This window comes from Protopterus annectens, chromosome 8.part1, assembly GCF_019279795.1.
Source record: "Protopterus annectens isolate FY-2018-M chromosome 8.part1, PAN1.0, whole genome shotgun sequence".
Classification (NCBI taxonomy): Eukaryota; Metazoa; Chordata; order Ceratodontiformes; family Protopteridae; genus Protopterus; species Protopterus annectens.
In genome coordinates this window covers 335,104,729-335,127,435 of record NC_056742.1, presented here as the reverse complement: position 1 = coordinate 335,127,435, position 22,707 = coordinate 335,104,729, and the positions used below count along the sequence as shown (strand labels likewise).

Sequence of the window (22,707 nt, the reverse complement as noted above, 5' to 3'; positions counted from 1 at the left end):
ACAGCCGGCCTGAATATCAGTGTCTTGGGATTTCTGCATCGGATGCTGTCGCTTCTTCCATGACGTCAGGGGTATAAAACATGCAGCCGACATCATTACATCAGTCTTTCTTGCTGTGCAGTGCCTGAAGCAGTTCCCAAGTGTCAGTCGGGTGGCTCCTGAAATTTTCATTTTCGAGTTTCAGACCTGAAGTCTTCTAAAAGATAAGTACCTCGTTGGAGATCCTTTTTTCTTGCTCTAACTGATGTCAGAAAAAATTAATAATTGCCTTGCCTGTGGAAAGCAAATACCTCCATAGAGATTTTCTTTCTTGCTGCGTCACCTGTTTAGGTGCAGACCACAACGTGCCTCGCTGTCGGCTTTGTGCCTTGTTCAACGCCCGAACTATCCGTCATCAGGCAATTTTTGTAGCTAAATGCTTTCGCTCTCCGTACTCTGAAATGACATCGGTAAGCCATCCGACTACCGATCTTCCGAAAAAATGTAAGTATGAAGAGAGACAGCATAGGTCCAAAACTTCAGACGACGCTACAGTTAAGCTAGTCACCAGTCCGCCAGTACTCAGGCTCTTTCGCAGCCCCAGATACCTGCTTCTGCAGATTCTCAGGTCTGTACTGAGACCCATTCGGAGTCTGGTGTGCCGCGAGATGCTTCTTCGACTATGGAACCTGCAGATGTCTCTACCTTGGATGGGTCTGGAGCCGCTGTGCAGGCAGTGGCTTCTGACGGTGTATTCGAGCCTACCGATTTTCATATTAAACCGACGACTTCGTTTCAAGCCAAAAATACTGAATTTCTCAGGCCTAAAGTTTACACTACGCCTAGGAAGCCGACAACCAAAGCGCATTCTCAGGCCCACAGACCTCAAAAACAAATGATTAGAATGTCTGAAGACCTTATTACCTTAAGGGAAGCCAGCCTTCCCCCCTCAGAGATTTTGAACTGATTTTCCTTCTGATTCTTCTGATCAGGAATCTGTATCTCTGTTCCTTCTGATCAGGAATCTGTATCTTTGTTCCTTCTGACTATCGGGACATATGCTTATCTACTTATGAGGATTCTGATGCAAATGATTCCATTCCCTCTGCTTCCCCTCCAGCATATTTTTCTTTTGGTGAAACCCTGCATACCCTTGGGGAACATTTCTGCTGGGAAAGCCAGGAATACTCTGTCTAAAAAGAGAGTCGGGGAATTTTTAAACCTCCCTCATCACAGGCCTCTAGCTATCCTTCATGTTCTGGAGATTGTAGATGATGTTTTCTTGGAATCCAGCCTTACCCCAGATACTTTGCCTCCAGCTCCCAGGAAATCTGACCGGTACTATAGAGCACCCGACTCTCACAAATTCCTCTTCAAGAATCCTCCTGCGGATCCAGAGACCATTTCCCAAGGACCAAAAGGCATTAAGGCTACTACTGCCAAGAATCCTACCCCATCTGACAGGGATTCTAGGGCTTTAGACAAATGGGGTAAGAAGGTATACACCTCTGCTACTCTGGCCATTAGGGCTTTAAATTGCCAGTTTCACATGTTAAAGTATCAGCAGCATATTATGCAGCTAATTAAACGGAAAATTATGTTGATTCCTGACTGCAGAACACAAAGATTTACAAGAGTTAATGCATTCTGCTGACCAGGTTGGTAAACATACTTTGCAGTGTGGTTTTGATGCTTTAGAAGCATCTTGTAGGGCTGCTGTCACTGGGTCTGTTCTTAGAAGGCATGCTTGGCTTAAGGAACAAAACTTGCCAGATCATGCCAAAGCAAAATTACTGGATGCATCCTTAAACCAAGAGCGCCTATTTGTCAATAAAGCAGAAGTTGTTCTCAAAAGGATGGAGGAGAAAGCTAAATCTATGCAAACTGTTAAAGATTTCTTACAAGTACAGCCACCTAGATTCAGTAGGCATTGGTCTTCAAAGAATTGGTCCTTTCCAGGCCTTCTCAAACCAAACCCAGGGGCAGCAGACCCCCAAGACTTCAGTTTCAGGTTTTACACAGTTCTAAGCAGTGGGGTGCTCCCATGTCCAAAACGGGGAGTAGTAAGCCACCCCCCTATGGTAAACTTGCACAATGACTTAACTCCCCCAGGCCTTAGTCAAGTACTTGCACATTTAGGAGGAAAACTTGCCCTGCATGCAAAAAACTGGGAATAAATTACCCAAGACAAATGGGTTTTAAACATTTTTACACCAGGATACAGATTCCACTTCCACTCGCTCCCAACCCTAAATGGATAGCCAGACCTCCCCCCAAACCAGTGGATGGAAGCCCAAAAGCAAGTACTTTCTCTCCTCAGCATCAAGGCTATTCAACCTATCCCAGCAGAACAAAGGGGACAAGGCTTGTATTCAAGACTGTTCCTGGTTCCCAGAAAAGAAAACTCCTGGAGTCCTGTCTTGGATTTATCTATTCTCAACACCTTTCTGGTGGTTCCAAAATTCAAAATGCTAACTCTCCAACAGCTGCTTTCTGTGCTAGCAACCCTAGACTTAAAAGAAACTTACCTGCACATCCCCGTAAGGGAATCTTGCAGGAAAAACCTTTGCTTCAGGGCAAGCTCTATGCACTATCAGTTCTCTGCACTTCCCTTTGGCTTATCTACTGTGCCCAGGGTCACAAAGTGCCTAGCTCCAGCCATTGCTTTTTGTAGGCAGAGAAGTATTCAGATTTACCAATACTTGGACGATTGCCTGTTTCATGTGGAAAGTCAGGACTTGCTACTACAGCACCTGGCATTTGTAAAGAGACTTCTAACTTCACTGGGGTACACCATCAACAAAAAGAAATCATACCTAGTACCCTGCCAACAGATTGTATTCCTGGGAGCAAGCTTGAACACAGCTTCCCAGATGGCATTCCTTACTCCAGAGAAACAAATTTATTTGACAACTTACTTCAACCTACTGGCCACCAAAACCCAACTATCTCCAAGGAAAATACTGCAAGCTCTGGGGTTCATGGCCTCTTGCGTTCTGTTAATACCATTTGCAAGACTGCATATGAGGAAACTTCAGTGGTATCTAAAAAGCTATGGTGTCAGCATTCTCAGGACCTGGAAACAATAATTCCTATCATTCCGTGTCTAGGGCAGAGTTCCTTTGGTGGGCAGAGGCCTGCAACCACAACAAGGGTCTCTTTCACTCTACTCCCTGCTGCCCAAACCCTAACAGATGCATCAAACTATGCATGGGGGGCTCACATGGCAGGGCAGTGCATTCAGGGCAAATGGAACCCAAAGCAGATGCACCCTGCATATCAATCAAAAAGAAACTGTACAGAATGGTCTGACAGCCTTCAAAGGCCTTATTCTTCCAGGACAACTATTGGTAAAGACGGACAATACCACAGTTATGTGGTACATAAACAAGCAGGGGGGAACACATTCCTACCCACTCTGCAGACTAGCCATGGCTCTGTGGAACACAGCCATGAGCAACCAAGTGCACCTACAAGCTCAATTCCTGCCAGGCAAACTAAATTCACTGGCAGACGACTTAAGCAGAAATCTCATGGACCCACATGAATGGAAACTGGAACCCCAAATATTCAAACTTTTGGGGAACAGATGGGGGACACCAGAGGGTAGACCTGTTTGCTTCCCCTCAGAACTATCAGTTGCACAAATACTGCACCAGAACTCCCCACAGCAAAGCTTGGAAGGTGGATGCCCTGTCTTTTTTGCTGGGAAGGCCTCTCAGTCTATGCCTTTCCCCCTCTGCCTCTCCTCTTGAAGGATCTACTAAAGATCAAACGGGACAAGCCAGGGACAATCCTGATTACACCAGACTGGCCATGCCAGCACTGGTATCCTCTTTTGCGCAGTCCAACAGTGCTACAACCATGGCACCTGCCTCAGACCCCTTCCCTGCTGTCTCAGCAGGGGGGGCAAATTCTGAACCCTCAGCTTCAGACCCTGAACCTTGCAGCCTGGCTAATCCACTAAACCCACCTCTAGCAACCCTCAGTAAGCAGGTGCTGGATGTCATTATTGAGGCAAGGAGGCCTAGTACTAGAAAATCCTAATCAGAAAAGTGAAAAGATACTGTTCCTGGAGCCCCGGTCTCAAGAGATGGTCACAGCTGTGCCCAGCTTACCTCGTATACTAGATTACTTAACAGAAGTGGTCCACAAGGGGCCTATCATTTTCTTCAATTAAGATTCATGCCTCTGCCATCTCAGCATAATACTGAACTCACCCCTCTTCTCTCATTCTCTGGTAAAACAGTTCCTTAGAGGGGCCAAAAATTTAAGACCCCCCCCCCCCAGGAGAGCTCCCACTCCAGCCTGGGACCTTAATTTTGTATTGGAAAAACTTACACTTCCCACCTTTGAACTGGCTGCTACAGCAGAGTTGAAATTCCTCTCATGGAAAACAGCTTTACTTCTAGCCATCACTTCAGCAAGAAGAGTGTCTGAACTGCAGGCCCTTATGGCAGTGGAACCCTTCATTATCTTCCATGCAGACAGGGTTTCCCTTTCTTCCCGAAGAAGGCAGGAACCCTAGGGTGTGTATTAACCAAAAAGTTGTAAGTTTCAAATGTAATTCTTTGTTCTAATAGATATTCTTCCAAATACCCATCTATGCGTTGGTAAGCTATGTTAATTTGATTTTTTGAAACTTGCAGGTAGTTGTTTTCATCCAACATCCCCTGCATAGTGTTGATATAACCCTCAGTGTTATAAAAGACTATACCACCCCCTTTGTCTGGGGCCATGATCCTGAGGGTCTTATTAACCTTTAATTCCTTTAATAAGGTCCTTTCCTTTCCTTTGGGTTCAGATTGAAATAAAATTTCTTCTCCTCCATCCATAAACCATAAATTTCCTCCTTAACCACTTTTTCATTAGTACTTATTAATGGATGCAGAGGAGGGTTATATGTACTGCTTTTCTTTATCCCTCTAGTGGGATCTAGCATAGTCACATGAAACATAACCTGAAAAGTCAACTTCCTAGTGTAAAGATGTAAATTCAACATAACTTCTGCTAAATCTGGTATTTGGGTTGGAACAAATTTAAACCCCTTGGAGAATAAGGTGAAAAATTCTTCCTTAATCACCCTAGGGGTATAATTGTAAATTTTAAACCCACCATAACAATTTCTAATATTTTTGTTGGTAATTTCCTCTTTTTTTTTTTTTTTAGTAATCGGTCCTGCCCCTCCCCTGGTTGCCAAATCCCTTCCTTGAATTCCTCTGATAGTATGTATTTTTCCCTTCCATGTTTCTGTTGGCTGTTTTTTCGAGCATCTGGGAACTTGAAAATCCCCCAAATTGGGCTCGTTGTTGCAATCTAAACTCACATATTCATCGCCCCCTTCATTACCAGCATATATATCACCCTGATCCAAATCACAGTGGGTCTTGTCATTTTCCTTCACTTCTTCATTTCTCTCGATGTAAATTTTTGTTAATGGGATACACTTCATGGAGTTCATATTGTCTTGCATCTCTATTTAATTTACATGTTTTCTTATAGAATTGCCCATTGCATTTGTTGTCCACCCTGTTAATTATTTTAGCATACAGCCCTTCATATTGCTGAAACAGTAAATCATCCAATATACTTCTGTTAATTTTGCCCAACTCACTTTCCAATACCACTAGCATTTGTTCCTGGTAAAAAAACTACTTTCTCTAATTCCAAACCCCATTTATCAAACAAATTCCCAAAATCAGTAATATCAGTGTCATAGTATAAACCAAATGGAAACTTAGACAAGTAAGCCCTGCGGTACAATTTTCAAACTAATACATTCATTAAAATACATCATTTCAATTTGTCACGTTTTATATTTGTACAGTTTCCTTTCAAAAGCAAAAATGAGTTCCTTCAAGGAACTATATGTGGGAGTAGGAGAATTAACATTTTTACTTTTCTCATTACATACATCTTTCTTTTCCTGAAAATTATAGTTCTTTTTTAATAAACTGTCATATTTTTTTAGATAATCCAGCCTCTGTTGTTAAGTGCTGGTTCTTTTCATTATTATGGGTTGTTCTGTTAAGCTCTGCAGTTCCCAAAGGAACAGTTTGCAAGGCTTTAGAATTTACAGTTACCTGTATTAGTCCCAAACGGACTGTTTGCTACTATGGTGTCCTCGACCTCAATGACTTCACCATCCTCTCCATGGTAAACGGCTCCGTTAACTGTAGAAACAAGCTGCTTCTGTTGAATATTGTTACCAGGTTTTCCCTGCAATTTAACATCCTCCCGAAGCATGTTGTGGCCGCCATGATGGATAACAGTGGCTGTGATGATGTCATGACGTTTTCTTTGCTCACGGACCTCTCCTTCAAGAGTATTGGGGGGTTTCCTCTACTTCAAATGTATTGCCTTTCATTAATTCGCCATCAACAGGAACATTGGGGCCTCGGAAACAACCGGCTTGTGACCCAAAAATTTAAGCCCCCCCCCCCCCCCCCCAGGAGAGCTCCCACTCCAGCCTGGGACCTTAACTTTGTATTGGAAAAACGTTCCCTTCCCCCCTTTGAACCGGCTGCTACAGCAGAGTTGAAATTCCTCTCATGGAAAACAGCTTTACTTCTAGTCATCACTTCCAGCAAGAAGAGTTTCTGAACTGCAGGCCCTTATGGCAGTGGAACCCTTCATTATCTTCCATGTGGGCAGGGATTCCCTCAGGACTAACCCATCTTTTATGCCCAAGGTGGTGTCTAGTGTGGCTTTAAACCAAGTCCATTCATTTGCCTACTTTTTTCCCTAATCCTCAAAATAAAGGGGAAATGATACTGCATTCTCTAGACGTGCACAGACAGCTTAGATTCTATTTGGACAGGACTAAGCCTTTCAGAAAATCTGACCAGCTGCTAGTCAGCTTTGCTGCAGGGGCAGAGGGTGTAGGCCATTTCAAAGCAAACCATATCTAAATGGATAGCACACTGCAAACATTTCTGCTACAAGCGCCACGGAAAACCTTCCCCACAGGGGATAAGATCACATTCCACTAGGGCTACATCTACCTCTACTGCATTTCTCAGAGGAGTCTTTACCAGGGACATGTTGGAAGCTGCAACCTTGATCTCAGTACACACTTTCACCAAACATTACCACTTGCCTATCTTTTCTAAATCCAGAGCTGGATTTGCCACATCAGTCTTACAGGGCCCGATTGCCAGGCCTAATACTTCTTAATCTACCTCCACCCTTTCTTAGCTTTGGGAATCAACCCAAATGTGATGACTGCAACAGTGAAACACGAAAAACATAGTAAAGATGTGTACACTTACCATAAATGTAGATGTTCGAGTGTATTCACGGTTGCAGTCCTGGTTACCCTCCCTCCAGCCCCCTGATTGTTTTTGCTTTCAACTATCCTTTTTGGTTTGGCATATCTTATACTATGTGTAATTGCTTTTTTCTGCGGGTGTTCCACACCATATAATTGCTTCATATTTTGGGGTCACCTGACATTTGGGGCAAGAAAAACTGATGTAATGGCGTCTGCTGCATGTTTTATACTCTTGACATCATGGAAGAAGCGACAGCATCAGACACAAAACTCCCAATACTCTGGTATTCAGGCCGGCTGAGGGCTACCTGCAGGCAGATAACCCAAATGTGATGACTGCAACAGTGAATACACTCTAACATCTACATTTATGGTAAGCGTACACAACTGTACTTTCTATTCGTCATATTTCCTGTATACCTGACAACCAGAATTAATATGAGAAGATGGTGTTTGGGGATCGTGTTAGTCACTGTAAAATGTAGTACATGCATCTGCTATTTAAGGAGGTGCTCAAGTCCTCGCTTTTTCAGCACAATTGGGTAGAATATTGTAGATGTTGCTTCTCCAGCAATATTTGGATTCACAGTTAACTTAAGCTGTTATCAGTGTAATTTGTTGACATGTGTTTACTTTATTGTTTTATGTGTAGTTTTAGAAAGAATGTGAAATTTGTATGGCAGTGTTTTCTACTTTATCTGACAGGTGTAGAGCAAATTACTCTGCTGCAGGTTTCATTTGGCTGTAATAATGTTCTGTGTTGATTTAAATTTTGAAACCCGTTCTTAAGTTATGTGGAAGTGTTGATGAAACTCTCTGCTTTTCAATTTCATCAGATTTGATACACACAATGTTTCGTTAGATAGTGGCAGAATCATTCTATGTCCAGGGAAGGGAAAAATTGCATTTTGTTGTTTGCGTATATATACGTGTCACCATATATGTAGTATATGCCATTACTTTGTAATATTAATCTTTTCAGCATACTCTTCTCTGCTCTGTTGCGAGGGGCAGGTATGTCTCAGTAATTTGCTTGGCTGCATTCAGAGAGCAACATTTGCTTCTTGCATGCTAGTATGCTGAGTAATTCAAATTTAAGATCAGTTTGTGGTTTGGTCTTAGTCCAGATTCCTGGATGTTGCTAGGGCAAAAAAAAAAAAAAAAAGATTGTGATGGAAAATATCCTTCTTATACTAGAGACATGCTGATATTCAAGTGGGAGGTGATCCACCAGCTCGTTATTTATTGATGTATGTGTGTATTTATGTATGCATGCATTTATATAAGCAATGCTAAGGTACAGCATGATAAAAAAGGTGTTGGAAGTGTGTTTAGTGGTGTACATCAATCAGATGGGTGTTCCTGAGCTCCTGTTGTGGCACAGACAAGGGACTGCATAGGGTATATTAAATAGTGTTAGACTGATGGCCTGTCAGTGCCAACTGTTGCCTCCAAGGATGGAGAGAATGATTTTAACAGACAGTCAACTCAGGTTGTGGTGGAATGATCCTTAGAACTCTTGATCAACCTGCAGAAGGATGGTACCAACATCCCACTTGTAGGAGGAACAAATGCTCCACGTTATTTGTATGGATGTGATGAAGGCCATGTTCTACAAGGGGAAACTAGGTGATAACAGTTACCAAGTAATGAAAATGTGAGGAGGATTTAATGTTAAATAGATGAGAATCATTTTGATTTGTTGAAGAAACAGTGATGCAAGTGTGTAATTTATGTATTTAGTGCATAGGTTACACATGTACTGTAATGACTCTGGGATAAACACCAGCAGCCTATAGAAATGGGAAAGATTTTTGGTTGTAAACAGAATTATGCTGCATTGTATTTAGCTTTGCTAGCAAAGGTTGAGCTGGTTCATAACTTTATTGCCTTATTAATAGAAATAGCTCAACGCAGGTTTGGCTTTGTGTCTTTTGCCAGATCTTTTAGTTTTATACAAGTTCAACGTTTGATAGAAGTTCAAATGCTAATGTAAGTAAAGCATCAGTATTCTGGTTATAATTTCTGTTTAATATTTTGTCTGTTCTTCAATTTGTGTTTGAATGTTGATATCCCATGATTCCACTGGAGTGGGCAGGGTTACGTAATTATATATGCAAATTTTATGTTGATCAGTGTCCAGATTTTTGGCCAGTTGTACCTACTTTTTATGTGCCTTTGTCCAGATTTTTGATGTTACCAGGTTGAGGGTATGGCATTAGGGGAAAAAGCCACCCTTCCCCCAAGTTGGGGAGTGCTGGTTTTCATACCTGCAAAAAGAAGTTTCATTTTTTTTAAAGGACAAAAACAGTTCGTCTAAAGAGTGTATGTGCCAAGATGCTTTGATCTTGACCTATTGCTTTTTTTTTTCAGTTGCAGCTCAGCAATGTCATTTACTGTAGAATAGTTTCAAACAGATGTCATCGAACATGAGTCTTGATTCCACTGACCAAAGTCAGAGTCATGCTTCAAACAACACACTTTTCATCCTTGCAGATGACATCATCAGGGTCAGTCTCTCAACGACTCGTGTTGTAATTTACTTATTTTTCCATAAAATTTCATGTACAGCAGTCATTGAGTCTGCTAGATAAGCTTCATTATTGAATAATAATTTCTGATAACTAACTGAGCAAAGATGGACTGAAAGCCTTAGTACTGAATTAAATGTAGAATGTGTATGTGTGCTCCAGGGTTCTAAAACCTGTGACAAAGCTTTTAACAGTGCTTTATATCTTCTGCTATATGGAAAAAAAACTTTTGTTACAAGCCTTTGCTTTGTAAAAGCTTAGATCAGGTGCTAGATGGAAGTTGTAGGTACAGTTTCCTTTTGCAGGTGAGGATACTAACTGTTTAAAACTAGAAGCCTGGATAACTGGTCTCTTAAATGAAGAACATTTTTTTTTTGTTTAGACTGAATGCTGGATTTAACGTTTGCTGTCTGTTGTACATAAACAAATTAATTGCACTTTAAATAACTAAGTGTATAATCGTATGAAGTACTGATTGTAGTGTTTTTAATTAGGTTTCTGATGCACAGCACACACTAGGGTAACCTTTGTTTTTGGTTCTAGGCTGTATTGAAGTAAGTAGGACTTTAAACCCCTGTGGGGGCTGGTTTTTGGTTGCATATATTATCGGTTGCAGCCAGTTTCAACACCCATATTCCATCTTATTATTTGGGGTGAAGAGGAGCAAGCTTCCATCCAGTTTATATTCCCAAGAGAGCAGCTGAAACTTGTTAAAAGCAAATAAAATAACCAAATTCACTCTATACTCATTTTGCTGATCTGATTTATTGCAGAGCTTTGGATGTGCAGTTTAAATTTCTAACCAGCTAGATTCTGTAAAACTTTAGAGAACTTCAACTTGATTCTTGTATCTGTTTCATTGCCTGCTGTTGATTCCTGCTATAATTGTGTTAGCCCTTTTATCCAGTAAAATTTACAGATCTGATGTTAATTCCTTACTGATGGGCTTAGGAGCAGATCCTTGGATGTTCTTCGTGTTTCACTGTTGCAGTCATTACATTTGGGTAGTCTGCTGGCAGGTTGCCCTCAGTCGGCCTGAATAACAAAGTCTTGGGTTCTGCGTCGGTTGCTGTCACTTCTTCCATGATGTCAGGTTGTCAGGGGTATAAAACATGCAGCTGACGCCATTTTATTCGGTCTTTCTTGCCGCGTGGTGCCTGAAGCAGAAGCAGTTTGCAAGTGCCGGTCGGCCGACTCCTGAAAATTTTGCATTCGAGTTTCAGAACCGAAGTCTTCAAACTAAAGCCAAGTACCCCGTTGGGGAAACTTTTTTTCTTGCTCCTTACCGATGTCAGTAAAAGTTAATAATTGCATTACTTGTGGGAAGCAAATACCTCATAAGGATTTTCATTTGTACTGTATTCCTTGCTTAGGCCCAGATCATAACGTGCCTTGCTGTCGGTTTTGTGCTAGATTTAACCAGTACACTATTAAGCATTGGTATGTTTTTGCTTCTAAATATTTTGAATCGAGATTTAATTATCCTGAAATGTCGTCGGTTAGCAGTTCGACTATTGGAGTTCACAAAAAACGCAACGAAAAAGAGACAGACTGTCGAGGTCCAAAACCGCCGAAGCTTCTTCTAAGCCAGTTGCCGGTACTCAGTGAGGCGCTTTCGCAGCCCCTGATACCCGCTACTTTTGAGTCGCAGGCCTCTACCGAGACCCATTCGGAGTCCAGTATGCAGCGTGATTCTCACAGTATTGAACCCGTGGATGTCTCTCCCTTGGATGGGTCCGGAGCCGCTGAGCAATCACCAGCTTCTGAGGGAGTTTTCAGGCCTCAACATTTTTATATTAAACAGACGCCAGACTCAAAAAAAAAAAAAAGGTCAAAAACATCTTCTATGTCTAAAAAACTGACGCATAAGCCACATGCTCAGGCCCCTATGCCTAAAAAAACAGATTATCAAAATGGCTGAGGATTTAATTACCTTGATCAGAGGTTACCAACCCCCTCCCAAATGTAATGACTGCAACAGTGAATACACTCTAACATCTACATTTGTGGTAAGTGTACACAACTGTACTTTCCGACTCTGCTGCTGTGCCATGGTCGCGTAAGACAAAAAACTCTCATGCTTAATTACCCATAGTGCCTCTCTTCCTAATACCTCAGGTCGAGTTTGCTGCGTACCGGTCAGGACATGTCAAGCCTTTCATTCTCAGCTAAGTGGTTTTTGCTTGTTGATGAAACTTGCTTCTTGTTGTTGAAAACCTGTATCGTTTGTTGATAAATACCTACTCGCTGTCCCTTATCTGATAAAGTGCCTCGTTCTTCTACCCCTTCACCGTTTTTCTGGTATTCTTCCCTACCATCGTTGGTAGCTCCCACTCTTATCCTGTGTGATATTCTTGGGATACCATTGTTGGTACCCCTTTTTCTTTTCTTCTCTTTGATATACATATATGTGTGTATATATATATATATATATATATATATATATATATATATATATATATATATATATAAAAATGTGTGTTTGGTTGTTATATTGTTATAGTGTTGTAGTAGGTTTGCTGATATTGTGGTATTTACAGGTGTAGTGGCCTTGACTTTTTGTGGTTATGGCTGACAAAGGAACAACTGGGGTTAAAGCTTGTGGACAGTGTGCCTGTAAAATGCCAAATTCGGACTCACATTCTTCTTATGTATATTACTTAAATGTACCTTGTTTAACTGTTCAACCACCATGTAATATTTGTGCAGGCTTTAGTACCTGTACACTGAATGAGAGACTAATAAACTTATTCTTAAAGGACTACTCAAATCTCCTTTTTCGGAGGCTCTTTCTGCATCAGAGGGTTCTCCTCCTCCTAGAAAAGATCACAAGAAGAGGAGCCATTCGGTTCCCTCTTCTCCCAAAGATCCAGAATCGGTCTTTAGAGCCTAGGCTTTAAATTGCCAAAATTGTCTTCAATTCCCTCTGCTCCAGGGCTCAAAACCCCTTCCTCAGTGCCGACTGTGGAACCGACTCTGATTATGACTACCAAATTGCCTTCAACTCCATCGGCTCCGGGACTTGAGTCCTCTACTTCAGTGCCGACTACTGAACCGAAGGCTGACAAGACTGTATCGGTGCCAACTACCTGTGCTCCCATTTACCACGGTACTAACCATGACTACACCTGTCCAGATTCTTCCTTTGACCCAAACAATAGTCTCTCTAATTCTGGTCACCCCCCCACTGCATTTCCTACAGGTCCATCAACCTCAGTGTTGAAGGGAGAGCCCATACCTCGGACCAGATACTCCCGTCTAATGATCCATTCTCAGGACAACCGTATATTCCCTTCTTGGAACGTCCAGACTCCCGGTCAGGGATATCCACCAGATCCTCCAGGAGCCTATCAGAACTAGACATGGTCAGACTTTGTGAATCAACTCTTGATGGCTAGGGGGTTGTCTTCACTTAGTTAAACCCTCTATCCCATTTAGAACAGAGCAGTTCTCTCCACACAACTCCATCTTGTACTCCTGCAACCTGTCTGGTCCTGAAGCCATGTGCTTCAATGCCTTTCCTGGTTCCAATGGCATCCTCATCCCTGGCACCGATTATCACCCTATGGACGTCTGAGCCGAGCCGTCCTCGGGCTTGTGACTGGCCAGTCTGCCCCAAGGGCCCTAGCCCGGCGCATATTTTTTTTTTCTACTGCACAGTGTGCTACAGCCCAGCTGACCGCAGTGACGCAGAGTCCCCTTGAATTTCCTCTCCTGGCGGTGGGTCTGTTGGAGCGGGATGTGACCCCAGTTCCGAGGTTGTCCCTGTCTGTTCCGTGCTCCCATCCCTCTTCAGACGGGCCTGCTTTCCAGGCGATGGAAAGGGCACTGGCCTTTGCAGGCACTCAGCTGGCTCCACAGGCATCGTAACACCATATGTACATCCCTCCTAGACATCAGTTGACACAGTCTGTCACTCCAGGACACCGGGTATGGGAGCTGCAAGATACCCTTGAACAGGGCATCCTCTCTCTCAAGTCCTGTTTGAAAGCCCTCGCCAAGGAGGTTCCAAGGGAGTGATCGTGCAAGAGCCACGAAGACTCCCTTGAAGAGTCTGACAGATGAGACAGACTATGATGAAGGGGAAGGGTCCCCAAAATCTCCTTCTGAAGATGTCTCCTTTGGAGACATCCTTGAAATTTTGAAACAGCGAGGGAATTGAAAGTGCACAAACCCATCCTCCGAGGAGTCCGTGTTCTTGCAGGCCTTCTGTGCCTGGCCCTGTACCATCTGGGTGACCTCGCCTGGAAAAAGCCTGACTCCATTGAGCCTATCCCCCGGAGACTGGATTAATTCTTATGTCCCTCCGAAGATGGTCCTCATTGGTCTAAAGGATTGCCTGTAGATGCTATGGTGGTGGTGGGCGGCGGCAACAAAGAAAGAGCTCGCCGAGGAGAGCCACACTGTTCATCCCCCAAACAAGGAGTTCTGGGCATTGGACAGACTAAGGAAGTGGACATTTGCCTCTTCAACCTTTACCATTCGGTCGTTGAATTATCTGGCACATTCCACTAGGCTCCAGAGAGATCTCATCACGGAGCTCTCTGGAACACTAGCAGGAGCTGTATCTGACGTGGTCTGGGATAAGGTGGTCTCACAGCTCGCAACCCTAAAGTCCATCTCTAAGATTGGTCTCTCCTGCAACTGAAGAGGCGGCTAGATTGGCGGGTGCAGGCATTGTCATGAGACATCACGCCTGGATGCGTCTCTGACTTCATGGATCCCTTCAAGGCTTCCTTCCTAGATGCTCCAGTCGAACCTTCCTCCCTTCTCAGATCCAAAGTGAAAGACACGCTAACCAGGTGTGAGCAGGGGACGGTAAGACTCTATCTGCCGTAGGTGTCCATTTTCAACGATACTTTTCTATGAATCAGTGGAGTGGGAAAATGTGACACAAGAAGTCCCAGGGTCCTTTCTGTGACGCACGTGGTGAGTATACCCCACGGGACAGAGGGGGTAACTCTTCCAGAAGACCCCCCCCTTTTGGGGCAGGGTGGGTCCACGTAATCAGAGATCCAGAGATTCTTTCTCTGGCCAGCCCTACCAGTGCTCCTGGGAGCAGCCCGATTACATTCCTCTGGAAGCAGTTGGGAAATGTTTCTTGCTGCACAACACACCTAGCAAAATATCATGTTCTTCATCTCACATTGCTGCCGTCATAACTAGTGGGTAGTCCGCTGTCCTCGGTCGGCCCGAATACCAAAGTGTTAGGCTGGCGTCGGTCATGGTCGCTTAGATCTGACGTCAGTACGTCGTGGTACTAAAGCGCATGACCGACGTCATAACCTCAGTCTTTCTTGCCGCATGGTCCGAAGCAGAAGCAGCGTTTGCAAGTGCCGTTCGGCGTCCTGAAATTTTCGTATTCTGAGTTTCAGACCGAAGACCAAGTTGGGCTAAGTACCCCGTTGGGGAATATTTTTGTCTTTTCTTGCCTCAGTTAAATCCGGATGTCAGAAAAAGTGAATAACTGTATTTCTTGTGGGAAACAGATACCTCATAGGGATTACCACTCTCTTTGTATTCCTTGTTTGGGGCCTGAGCACGACGTAGTCGGGTGTCGCTTTTGTGCTAAATTTAATAAGCGCACTATTAAGCGTAGGCTAGATTGTGCTAGGCTTGTCTTCGGTAAGCGGTGTAATTATAATATGCCATCGGATCCTCCGACGCCCGCTACCGCGAAGAAGCGTAAGGAGAAATCTTTGAAATCTAGGCAGGATGAGTCGTCCGTTCCGGACGCCGGTTCTTTAGAGACCACGGTGGAGTCTGTGGATCCGGCCGAGGTTTCAGTTGAGTCTCAGGGGGAACCTTTAGTTTTGCAAGATGTGGCCTCTCAGGAGTCAGGTCAGGCTGAGGGGGCCTCTTAGGTTGCTGTACTCCCTTCTTTGCATAAGGTGGTTAGGCCATCTCCCTCTGTCTCTAAGGTACCTTCAAAGGCCAGGCCTGGTTTGTCTTCCTCTGGCGTCGGTCCTAGTTCTGCAGGTTCTGTGCCTAAAAAACACATGCTTAAAATGGCAGAAGATTTAATTACCTTGATTAGAGGTTCTATGCCCCCTCCAGATAAGAGGCCTAGGGTGGAGCCAGAAGTGGAAGGATTGGATCAGTCTTCAGATTATTCAGAGTCTTTGGCTGAAGACATTCAGGATTTTCCCCCTTATTCTGATTCTGATGCAGAAGATTCTAGTCCCTCTGCTTCCCCTCCAGAGGATTTTTCTTTTTCAGAAACCCTGCATTCTATGAGGGAGCATTTTAAATGGGAAGGTCAGGATTTCTCAGATTCCCGAAAGAGGCTTAGGGAATTCTTGTTTTTACCACAACATAGGCCCTTGGCTATACCTCCGGTTTTAGATGTTGTGCAGGATGTTTTCTCTGAGGCTTCACTTAATCCAGACTCTTTACCTCCTGCCCCGGATAAGCCAGACAGGTATTACAGGGTGCCAGAGGCTCATAAGTATTTGTATAAGAGCCCTAGGGCGGACCCTGAAACTATTAGCCAGGGACCTAAGGGTGTCAGGGCTTCTGTGGTAAAGAATCCAGTTCCTATGGATAAGGACTCTAGAGCTCTGGATAGGTGGGGTAAAAAAGTATATACCTCTTCCACTCTTGCAATGAGGGCTTTGAATTGCCAGTTTCATATGCTGAAATACCAGAATTTTCTTCTTAGTCAATTGAAATCTAAGGTGGATGCTTTAGCAGAGGGCATAGAGTGTAAAGAATTACAGGATTTGGTTCATGCCTCTGATCAGGTGGGTAAGCATTCTTTGCAGTGTGGTTTTGATGCTTTGCAGGCCTCTTCTAGGGTGGCTGCCACTGGATCTGTTATTCGTAGGCACGCTTGGCTTAAGGATCAGAACTTGTCAGAGCATGTTAAAGCTCAAATTTTGGATGCTCCCCTTCAGTCTGAAGTTTTGTTTGGTTCTCCTGTGGAGTCAGTCTTGAAGAAAATGGAGGACAAAGCTAAGTCTATGCAGACTGTTAAAGATTTCTTGCAAGTGCAGCCCCCTAAATTTAGCAGGAATTGGCCTACTAAGGGATGGGCTTACCCTTCTTCTGATTTACAGTCTAGGGGCAGATCTAGGCGTGGTAGGGGCAGAGCTCAGGCACAGGGATCTTTTAGGCCTAGAACGTGGAGTTCCCTGCGCAGTCTGCTGGTGAGGGCAGGGGCCAGTCCTTTCGTAAACAGACCCAATGACCTGCATTTTCAGCTGCCCGATCCTTCTTGTCTGGCAGCTCCTCTAGGGGGAAAGTTGGCACTTTTCAGGCAAAATTGGTTTTTAGTCACCCAGGACAAATGGGTGTTGGACATTATAAACCGAGGCTACAAGTTTTATTTCCACACATTGCCCCCTTTCAAAGGCATGCCAGACGTTCCTCCTCCGCAAAAGGCAGAGGCTCACAAACCGATTTCTTTACTTCTTCAAATGGGAGCTATCCAGCAGGTCCCTCCATCAGAGGTGGGCCTAGGATTTTATTCTCGCCTGTTTCTTGTACCAAAGAAAGGAAACACTTGGAGGCCAATTCTGGATTTGTCTATTCTCAACACATACCTGGACATTCCAAAATTCAAAATGTTGACTTTGCAACAACTTCTACCTATGCTAGGCAAAGATCACTGGATGGTAACTCTGGATCTCAAGGAGGCTTATCTTCATATTCCTATCAGGCCAAGCTGCAGGAGATTCCTGCGTTTTCGGGCTGGGACTTTACATTATCAGTTCTCTGCATTGCCCTTTGGCTTATCTACTGCCCAGGGTGTTCACAAAGGTTCTGGCTCCAGTGATAGCCTTCTTACGGTTAAGAGGAATACAAATTTATCCTTATTTGGACGATTGCCTGATTCTGGCTCAAGACAAAGACAAGCTACTTCACCATCTTCAGTATGTTATGGCAGTGCTAAGGTGCCTAGGGTATTCTGTGAACGAAATAAAGTCCAGTCTAGTACCCTCTCAGGACATGTGCTTTCTGGGTGTGAGACTGAATACAGCCTCTCAGATGGCGTTTTGACCCCGGACAAGCAAAGAAATCTTACCCTTTACTTCCAACAATTGTCTCTCCTGTCCAGGCTGACTGCAAGGACAGTCCTTCAAGCCTTGGGGTTCATGGCATCTTGTATTCTGGTGCTTCCCAATGCCAAACTGCATATGAGGAAGTTACAATGGTATCTCAAAAGTGTATGGACTCAGCACTGCCACGATTTGGACACTGTCATTCAGATAATACCTTGCATTCAGAAGGAATTTTTGTGGTGGGCTCAGGAATGTCACCTAAACAAGGGACTCTCTGTGACCCGACCAGAGGCGAGTCAGATCTTAATGACAGATGCCTCGGACAAGGCTTGGGGGGCACACCTCAATGGAAAATGGGTTCAAGACACGTGGCCTGTCAGACTACAACATTTGCATATCAACATGAAGGAGATGTTAGCAGTCCAATTTGCATTGATGGCCTTCAAGGATCTACTTCACCCAGGACAAGTGTTGATTCAAACCGACAACACAACTGTCATGTGGTACATCAACAAGCAAGGGGGAACCCATTTGTACCCACTTTGCAGGCAAGCTATGATTTTGTGGGAGACTGCTCTCAGTTTGCACCTCACTCTTCAAGGCAAGGTTTCTGCCAGGAGCACAGAACTCCTTAGCGGATGTTTTGAGCAGACAGATGGTGGATCCCCACGAGTGGAAATTGGATCCTCATGTATTTCGACATTTGACAGTGTTTTGGGGGACTCCAGACATAGATCTGTTCGCTTCTCCACTGAATTTCCAGCTGCCAAAGTTTTGCACAAAGATGTTTCATCCGAAAGCTTGGAAAGTGGATGCTCTTTCATTCAATTGGAACAATCTTCACGTCTATGCCTTTCCTCCTCTGCCTCTCCTTCCCAAGGTGCTCTTGAAGGTCAGACAGGACAAGCCCTCCATGATTCTTATAGCTCCAGATTGGCCACGTCAGCACTGGTACCCTCTGCTGAGGAGTTTAGTACAGGAGCCTCCTTGGCCTTTGCTGGCAAGTCCACACCTTTTGACCCAGGCAGGCTATCATTTCATCAATGTCAAGATACAGTCCCTGCATCTGGCAGCTTGGCATATTCGGTTCTAGACCCTGGAGGGTCGCAGCTTCCTCAACAAGTTTTGAATGTTATTTTGGAGGCCAGACGGCCTAGTACAAGGAAGGTTTATGCTGATAAATGGAGGAGATTTTTTCTTTGGAGCAAAGCAAAGTGCTTTGATGTTTGAGTACCTAATTTGAGTGTTTCACTTCAGTATCTTACAGAATTACTAGACAAAGGTTTGTCTTTCTCCTCTAAAAGTTCATGCTGCAGCCATTTCTGCTCACTATGACTGTGACCCACCTTTATTCTCTCATCCTTTGTTCAAGCAATTTCTTAGAGGGGCAAAGAACATAAGACCCCCACGTAGAGCTCCTACTCCTTCCTGGGATCTCAATTTTGTGTTGGAGAAACTCACTTTATCTCCTTTTGAACCTGCAGCTACAGCGGAGTTGAAGTTTTTGTCTTGGAAGACAGCTTTTTTGTTGGCCATTACGTCTGCTAGAAGGGTATCTGAATTACAGGCTCTAATGGCAGTTGAACCCTTCCTAATTTTTCATAAGGACAGGGTCTCTTTGCGTACTAACCCTACTTTCATGCCTAAAGTGGTCTCAAATGTGGCCTTGAACCAGTCTATTCATTTGCCTACTTTTTATGCTGATCCCCAAAATAAAGGGGAAAAGATTTTGCACTCTTTGGATATTCACAGGCAGTTGCGTTATTATTTGAGTAGAACTAAAGGGTTCAGACAGTCTCAACAGTTGTTTGTTTCTTTTGCTTTGGGTTCTCAGGGGAAACCTGTTTCTAAACAAACTATTTCTAAGTGGATTGGCCATTGTATTGCTTTTTGTTATTCTCATCATGGCAAGGAGATTCCGGCTGGAATCAGACCTCATTCCACTAGGGCTACTGCCACTTCAACTGCTTTTTTAAGGTGTAGCTACTAAAGATATTTTGGAGGCAGCTACTTGGAGTTCAGTGCACACTTTTCTAAACATTACCATCTCCCTCTTTACTCCAAATCTAGGGCTGGGTTTGCCACTGCAGTTTTACAGGGCATGTTAGCAGCTCCCAATGCTTTATAATTTTGCCATCCTCCCTTTACCTTTGCTTTGGGATTCTACCCACTAGTTATGACTGCAGCAATGTGAGATGAAGAACATAGTACAGTTTTGTACCTACCATAAATGTAGATGTTCGAAGATCCACATTGCTGCAGTCCAATTTACCCTCCCTCCTTCCCCACTGTGGTTTGGGGTGGTTGTGTGTTTTGGGTTGTAAATATTGTTTGTACATGGGTGGTTGTACGTTTCTCTGTGTTTTGGCTATGGCCTTTCTTTTTAGGGCCTTCTGACATCTGGGGCAAGAAAGACTGAGGATATGACGTCGGTCATGCGCTTTAGTACCACGACGTACTGACGTCAGATCTAAGCGACCATGACCGACGCCAGCCTAACACTTTGGTATTCGGGCCGACCGAGGACAGCGGACTACCCACTAGTTATGACTGCAGCAATGTGGATCTTCGAACATCTACATTTATGGTAGGTACAAAACTGTACTTTCTTAGACTCCTGGGTGCAGCAGATCATTACCAGAAGTTATCACATCCCCTTCAATCTTCACTCCAAAGCATATTCCCGACGTTCCACCTGGTCAAAGGGAATCCGCAGCTCAAGAGGCTCCAAAGCTGCTACACAAAAAAAAAATCATTCAAATAGTCCCACCAGACCAGATAGGATCTGGGTTCTACTCCATTATTTTTAGTGCCAAAAAAACAGGGGACTGGAGACCCATTTTGGACCTCAGCATCTTAAACAAGTTTGTCAAGCAGACAAAATTCTGGATGGTCACGGTTCAGTCTGTCCTTCCTTTCTTGGAAAGAGACTATTGGATGTGCTCTGTAGATCTTCGGGCTGCATATTACCACATAAAGATGAACAAGCGATCCAGGAGATTTCCCCGCTTCTGACTGGGAGCTAATCACTACCAGTTTTGTGCACTGCCCTTTGGCCTCTCTACAGAACCCAGAGTGTTTACCAAATGCATGGCAGTGGTAGCCGCTCACCTGAGACTGCAGGGATTCCGGGTGTTTCCACACTTGGACAGTTGGCTCCTCACTACTCCCATCAAGCGTCTGCTGATGGCACAACAGTACACTCTACTACAGGCACAGCATTTAAGGAATTCTGTAAGTATGGAGAAGTCAGCTGACCCCAGCCCAGTCCTTGGAATTAATAGGGGCAATGCTGAGCACACTGTCTTGCACAGTCCGTCTCCCTACCTCATCACAGATTGGAAAGACTTGTTTCTCATATCTGAGCGATGCTCCCCAGAGACAAGATGCCCGCTCGGGCAGTCCTTCAAATCTTGGGGTCAATGGCTTCAACAATAACAATTGTCCCGCTAGCAAGACTACATATGAGAATACTTCATTGGCTTCTGTTAACACAGTGGTCATTGTTAACTTGCCTGTTATCTTTCCAAATTCGTTTAACAAATCTGTGCAAGAAAGACTTACTTTGGTGGCTGCAGCCAGACATATCTCTCTGGAATCGACCATTTTCACCCCCACAGCCCAAGGCCACAGTGACCACAGATGCCTCCCTGACCAGGTGGGGGGGGGGGGGCATTTTCAGAGACTCCGTACAAGGCACTTGGTCATCTGCAGAGGCCAATTTTGCTTATCGGTGTCCTGGAACTAAGGGTGGTGCTTCTAGCATTGCAAGCATTCCAACTCACCCTTCCGTCAGGGACTATTGCTATTCAGACAGACATGTCAGTGGTCTGGTACATCAACAAATAAGGGGGAACCAAAGCTTATCCTCTGTGCTGGGAAGCCATGAGAATTTGGCAATGGGCATTAGCCTCCAACTGCTTTCTAATAGCAACGTACATTCTCGGGGATTCCAACGTGATTCCAGACAAACTGAGCAAGTATATTCTCCTACATCATGGGTGGTCCGTCAATCCTTCAGTGATGATGATTTTCAATTGCTGGGGCCAGCTTTGTTGTGACTTGTTTGCCTTGCCCATAAATCACAAGTGCAGAAGCTACTTTGTCCAAACCCCCCCCCCCCCACAATTGGCCCACAGGACTGCTCTATGCCTTTCCCCTGATACCATTGATCCCATTTTTCTTGAAAGCAGTTCAGTTGAGAAGCAAAGTAATCCTCATTGCTCCTTATTGGCCCAGACAAGTTTGGTTTCCCTTCCTATGGCCTCATCTAGTATGCAAACCATGGATTCTTGATCCACCTCCGGAATTACTGTCACACCCTCGAGGGCTACTCCACCCGAACCTTTCCAGCCTCAAGCTGACAGTTTGGTTTCCCTACTTCCAATAATTGCCAGGCAGAAGAATCTTTCCTCCCCTGTCTGTGACATTCTTCTGGCTTCTCATAAACCTTCCACCAGAAAACTGTATTGCGACAAGTGGAAGAGATTTAGTTTGTGGGCTCGTGATGATAATAGATCTGGTTCAGTGTCGGTCCTTGATGTACTCCATTATCTCTCTGGCCTATTACAGTCTGGAGTAGCAGCTTCTATGATTCGGGTTCACCTAGCTGCTATTTCCAGTTTTCATGATGGCTTCGGAGAATACCTTCTTGATTTTCTCATCGCCGCTGTAAAACCTTTCTGAAAGGGGCTTCTCACATCAGGCCCCCCATTAGAGAACCTATTGAACCTTGGAGCCTCACCCTCGTGTTGCAGGCACTAACTAAAGCCCCTTTTAAACTTGCAGCCAATTGAGAGACAAATTTTTCTTGTGAAGTCTCTTAATGGTGGCTATTACTTCAGCACGAAGAATATCAGAACTTCAGGCCTTGTGTCTCAAACGTCCCTACATAATCTTTCACAAAGACGTAGTATCGCTT

General features: G+C 44.2%; 1 protein-coding gene across 4 annotated transcripts in view; it reads left to right on the top strand.

Annotated features, from left to right (window-relative positions):
- The window catches only part of NFAT5 (nuclear factor of activated T cells 5), a 1,437,387-nt gene that overhangs the window by 256,064 nt on the left and 1,158,616 nt on the right, over positions 1–22,707 (top strand). For 2 of the 4 annotated variants that reach the window (XM_044081909.1, XM_044081908.1), the window contains exon 2: positions 9,626–9,762. The exons of the other annotated variants lie outside the window; for them this stretch is intronic. The gene's annotated coding sequence lies outside the window, so the exon portion shown is untranslated. The remainder of the gene's footprint in view (positions 1–9,625; positions 9,763–22,707) is intronic. 4 annotated transcript variants of the gene reach the window in all.